The sequence below is a fragment of the Ammospiza caudacuta genome, chromosome 19 (assembly GCF_027887145.1).
Source record: "Ammospiza caudacuta isolate bAmmCau1 chromosome 19, bAmmCau1.pri, whole genome shotgun sequence".
Taxonomy (NCBI): Eukaryota; Metazoa; Chordata; class Aves; order Passeriformes; family Passerellidae; genus Ammospiza; species Ammospiza caudacuta.
The window spans coordinates 8,851,168-8,857,167 of NC_080611.1; positions in this window are offsets into that span (position 1 = coordinate 8,851,168).

Consider the following 6,000-nt stretch of genomic DNA (forward strand, 5'->3'; position numbering starts at 1 on the left):
GACTCTCCTGAGTGTCTGTTGCATCCTCCCTTGGGTCAAACTTCAGCAAGCAAAGAGCAGAGTGTTGGGAACACGGCAGGAGCTGTGTCTGGGTCAGAAATAGCACTGAGATCATTGGAAAGCCTTGCTCGGACCTTGCTGATGGAGCCAGGCAGGGGGATTGGCCCAAAAGCTGGGCAGACCTGCCTCTCCCATTAATGATGTGTTGGATTGATTTCCCACCTCTCTGCTTTTTGGGTTATCCTCCCATGGAATGGCTGGCACCTTAAAAAAAAAAAAAAAAAAAAACAAAAAAACAAAAAACAGGGGGGAGGGAGAAGAGAGAGGGGAAAAAAGCCCAGGCACTCAAGGCCTGAAACCTTGACCTTGGAAAGAAAAGAGCAGTGCTGGGTTGTGCAAACAGAGCATGGTGTGCCAGGGGTGAGCAGGCTGAGCCAGCTGGGCCATGGGCCTGGCACAGTTTGCTCTCCCATTGTGGGGGTTGTCCCTGCAGCCCAGACCCCTCTTTGTAAGGAGAACAGCACAGCCAGGCTGGGAGGATGCTCCATGTGCTCTGTCCAAAACCTCAACAGCATTTCCTGCAGGTTGGACAACTAAACATACAAAGGGTTTTATAAAGCTGCCAGTGCCAGTGAAACCACCCCAACCTGGGCAGGAGGCAGTGAGCTCAGATGAGGCACAGAACAGTATTTGCAGCATTGTCTGAGTCCCAAATATATGGCAGAGTAAATTAACCCATGAGTAAATAAACCCCAAACTGTGGAAATCCTCACATGGCTAAAGGAATGTGATTCTCATTTCTATTATGCCTGGAATTTAATGGACTGCTGAAGTTTGACCAAAAGGCATTTCTTGTGTCAAAATGAAAAATTACAGATCAAAAGGGTGACTTTGCAGACAAACATATCGATCTAAAGCCTGGGTGACACAGACTTCCTGGAAGAGAGCCCAGAAGCATGTCTGTGTTTAAAGTCAAATGGCTGTAGCCTTTTACCACTGATGAATAAAAAATGTTTTTGTCTGCATGCTGAAAGCTCCAGCAGAAACAGAAATTACTCGATTTGTTCTGCCAGAGGAGCAGGTACGTGTATGCGAATAGTAATCCTTTGAATGCTGCAGAATTCAGTAATTTTAAAAATGACAGTGAGATAGGAAATAAGAATTATTTTTTCCCCTTGAAAACTATGTTTATGAGTGAGAATCCTTATTCTGTGTTCAAGGGACAGAGCTGCTGGTGTCCTCTTCTCCAGAAGTGTGAGCAGTTGGGAAACTGCCCTGTGAGGAACCCAGTTGTACTTTTGCTTTACTACAGGAGTAACAACTCTTACACAGGTCCCCAAGGTTGCTATTGCCATCTGTAATTAGATATTAATGGCCAGGTCAGGGTGTTCCTACCTGAGCAGGAAGGTTGGAGGGCCCAGCACAGCAATGCTGCTGCTCCTCTGAGAGCCAGGGGTGCCAGTGGCAATGAGCTGCAGGATTTGGTGAATGAGCTCCGAGGGCACCCACGAGAGGGAGTGGGAATCCTCACTGCCGTGCTGGTGGAGGGCAGAGCAGCACTCAGCTTCCCCAGAGAACCTGTGCAACAGATTTTAGATTAAGAAAGTGGTGCTGAATGGCAGCTACTGCTTCTGGGGAACCCAGAAAATGCCAGCTGAGCAGTGTGGCTCAAATGACCTGCAATTATGCAGGGAAGGAGGAGCAAAATGGATGGATGGGAGATTACTAATCCCTTCTTTGCAGCCTGTTTAACCTCAGCAGCACAGGGCCTGCTGCTCACAGAAGCCCTGCTCTTCTCCCTGACTCCCTCTCAGGTACTTTCTTATGTTCCTGGCTGTAAAATACATGGAAAAAAAAATTAGAAAGAGTATGAGAGCCTAGGCCTGCAAGGTTTGTGTGCAGGGTTCTCTTTATCTGTGTACACTTTTGCCTTTACCAATGAATAAGTTCACTGCAGTGAGCAAGCTGTTGCAGGATGAAGAGCAGTAACATGAGCATAGCTTTTATTGTGATGATCTTTCTGTTAATTGGGAAAAAAATCTATTTGAGCTGATGAAATGATATGTTTGTAAATGCAGTGCCATGGGAGCAGAGTCAGGTGTTGGATTAATATAGCAATAGGACAAGAGGAAATGGCCTCAAGTTGCACCAGGGAGGGCTTAGGTTGGATAGTAGGAAAAATTTCTTCACCCAAAGGATGCCAAGCCTTGGTAAGAGCTGCCCAGGGAAATGGTTGAGTCACCCTCCCTGAAGGGATTTAAAAGATGTGTTGCTTAGGGACATGGCTTAGTGGGGGACTTAACAGTGCTGGGTCAATGTTGGACTCTGAAAGGTCTTTTCCAACCTAAGCAATTCTCTGAATCTCATGGAGAGGAATTGCCTTTGCACTCTGCCCAGTGCAGCTGCACAGGCCTGGTGATTACAGTGACAAAGCCAGGCTCAGAGGCCAGCCTGGGATATCAGGTCAGTGCAAAAGCTTCAGCAACAAACAGGATGGGACAAAGGGCACACACTGAAGCACAGGAGGTTCCATTCAAAATTAAGGAAAGACTTTTCCAGGTGAGCAGGATTGATGTTGGAATGGGTTGTGCAGTCTCCATCCTTGGAGAAATTCAAAAGCCATCTAGACACAGCCCTGGGCAGCCTTCTCCAGGTGACCCTGCTTGAGCAGGAGGTGGGACCAGGTGACCTCAGAGGTTCAGCCTCGGCTATTCTATAAAACTCCTTTGCCTCTAAAGTTTTACTGTTGGCTGTGTCTGGAGGACATGGGCCCAAACCATCCCCTGCACTGGGAGCAGTGGCTGCCTCAGAGGTGCTCCCTGGGGCTCTGCCTTGCCAGCTCATTTGTGGCAGTGGTGCTCCAAACTCGTGCTGAGTAGGTACAATCACCCAAGTTAAAGAATTTAAACTGTATATGAATTCAAGGCAAGGACAGCCTAATATAGAATGTAATGTTTACTGTCTTTAAAGAAGCTGTAATAAACTTGGATGGGAAGCTTAAGCAAGAGATGGAGGAATCAGCTGGCCTTGCAAGTATGTCAGAGGGTCCTTGGGAGCCTGAATCTTGTCTGTGTCATTGCTGGGCATTGTGGCCATCAATTGAACCCAGATGGTGACAAGAGTTCAGTGGTGTGCAGTTTGCACTGTCACAGCCTTACTGGCACTGTGAGGATGATGCACCTGGATTGGAGGAATCCCTGTTACTAATTTCACAGGGATTGTACCCAAGTTTGAGCACAGATTTCATCACAGGAAAAGAAAAGTGGGAGGTGTGTGATGCTTTACTGGTGAATCTGGGTTTGAAGCCTCATTTCATATGTCCAGAGTATAGACAGGAGGACTCATACTGTGGCAGCATCTTTAATTTTAGGGAAGCATCTTGTAGAGTCCCGTGATCACTGTCCCCTCTCAGCAGTCACTGCAGTGCCTCAGTGCCTGTGCAAGACCTGCACAGGGAGAAATGAGCTCCAAGCCTGAGCCTGGTCCCTTTGAGACTTGCTTGGGCTGAATTCCTGACTCCTGTCCTTTCATCACTCTGGGCCCAACTGAAAGAGTACTTGTGAGCTACCAAATATAGAATGTGCACAGCCTATTTCACAACTGGAACTTGCAAATTCTGGAGTGGATTTCATGGACTGAAGCCCCCCAGGGAGGGAGCATTACAGTAAATAATGTTAATGCATTTGTTTAATCCCTGGGGATTGTGGAACGTAGGATTAAAGTGGGCTAAGGGGATTTCCCCATTGACAGCTGCTCCACAGTGCACAAACACACACATACCCAATTTTTTTTTATGTAACTTGTTCAGGCCCAAAGAATTTAAACTGCATATGGTGCTGACCGTTATTTCCACATCTGGTTACACATATCTGTCTCCCCCAGTAATTGTCTTTAATAGACACAACTGGGGATGAGGTAGTTGTCCTAAGAAGAGACAGAGCTCTGTGTTTGAACAGGAAACCATTATTTCTGAGCTTGATCAGAGCTCATTAGTTCTGTGATTTTCTCCTTTCTCCAATATACGCACACATGCTTTAAATATGAAGGCCCAGTTTTTGGTAGGACATTCCTCCTGTATGGATGATTTGCCAGAGGTTCTTTGGACAGGCAGAGCCTTGGCCAGTGAGCAGAGAACCAGAGCATGTCTGGGCAGTGACTGGGGGCTGCAGCTCACTGGTGTTACAGGGGTGCTCTGAGGGAACCACCAGGTTCTAGGAAGGATCACAGAGGAGGGACTGCAGTTTCCTGTGCATCCTGAATGGGCCTGGCTGCTTGGTGTTCCTGCACAGGTACATGGGATCGGGCCAGCTCCTTGCAGTACATCATATTTGCACATTTCTGAACTTTTAATCACAAACTTGCTATTCCTACTGTTCTGGCTAAAACAAACAAACAAACAAACAAACAAGATGGGGGAAGAGAGAGAGAGATCTGACCCTTGCCTCTGGCATGGATTCGTATTCGTGGGTGAAGACCAGAATTTCATCCTGTGCCATCAGTGGATTTCAACTGTTCCTATTGTTACACTGTGCTCAAGTTTAACATGTTTGACAATCCACTCTCTTTCTCAACAAGGTCAGATGCCAAATTACCAAGCTGTTGGCTACAAGCCGTTCTTGCTCACATGCTGCTTAGTACCACACTCAGAAGTTAAATCAGTGGATCTCCTGGCAGAGAAAGGTACTGCATAGGCACAGGCAGGATTGAGAAAGACAGACTCAGATTAATGCATCATGTATTCACTCAGCTGGACCAAGCACCATGCACAGGGTCCATGTCCCATTCAGCAGCAGGCAGGGCACTCTCCCATCCACAGAAGATCCCTCCTGACTTTGGAAGTTTCACACCTGGCTTCCACTTTGTGAACACCTTTAAAGAAGCTACTCTATCTGGTTTGTGGCTCTTGTGAAAATGTTTTTTTTTTTTTTTTTTTTCCAAAGAGGGCTATTTTCAGAAGTGACAGAATATATTGTTCTATAGTTATTGTTCTGGGCTATTGCTGGTCAAACCTTCTTAATATATTAACCTTTTGCCTGCCAAACAGCTTGAAAGAAACTGGTTATTTTTATTTTTAGAATTGTTGCTTAGAATTTTTAGAAAAGTTGTGTTGCTTTATAACTCGATATGCTTCTGATTACATCTGAACTCTATGCAGACCTAATCCTCTTCCCAGCTCCCATCCAGGCAGGGGTGTGCTCATGCATTCCCTGTGCATGGATTCTGCACATCATGAAGGGCAGCCAGCAGGAACTTGTGAGAGGAGATGAAGTCCTAAGACCCAACCTTCTCAGGTATGGAAGTACCTCCTGCCAAGTGGAGACTTGCCTGAAATGTGCCTTTTCCTGTGACTGCCACAGGGCTGCCAGGGGCACCGGGGGAAGTGGGAATGGGCTGCCAGCAGCTGAGCACGTCCCATGGGATCAGGCTCCCTGCAAAAGAGCTCCTGCTGGGCAAAAGTGTTGTGTGAAAGTCTCGCTCTGCTCTCATGAAAATTAAGTGGTGCTTCACATCAGTACTAGTGGGGCCAGGTCAAGACAAGAGGCAACATGTTTTGAGGCTGCTGAAAATAGCAAATTAAGCAGTTGGTCAGGACATCAGAGAAGCAATGTGCCATCAGGTCAATTCGGGAGGAACTCCATTCCCTGGCTCATGCTCTTCCTTCCATATGCATAGGTACATTTTTTTTGCTGTGAATTTGTTGTTCTCAGAATTATTCTGTGGCGTTTCAAGCAGCTACATGATTGAGACCAAGAAAAAAAAATTTAAAAAAAATTAAAAACGAGAGTGAAGTGGGCAGATTACTTGCATCCTGTAAGAGCAGCAATCTCTTATTTCCTAAAAGCTGATGAGGCCTTTTCTTGTTCAACCCAAGGGATTTCTACAGCATCTATTCCCTTCACCAGAGAAAAGGTTAGTGTCTTTTATACCTTTTTGGGAAGTCTTAATTTCTACTGTACTCTCTAGGCATCATCTCTGCAGAACCCTTCCAGATGGTCAAGA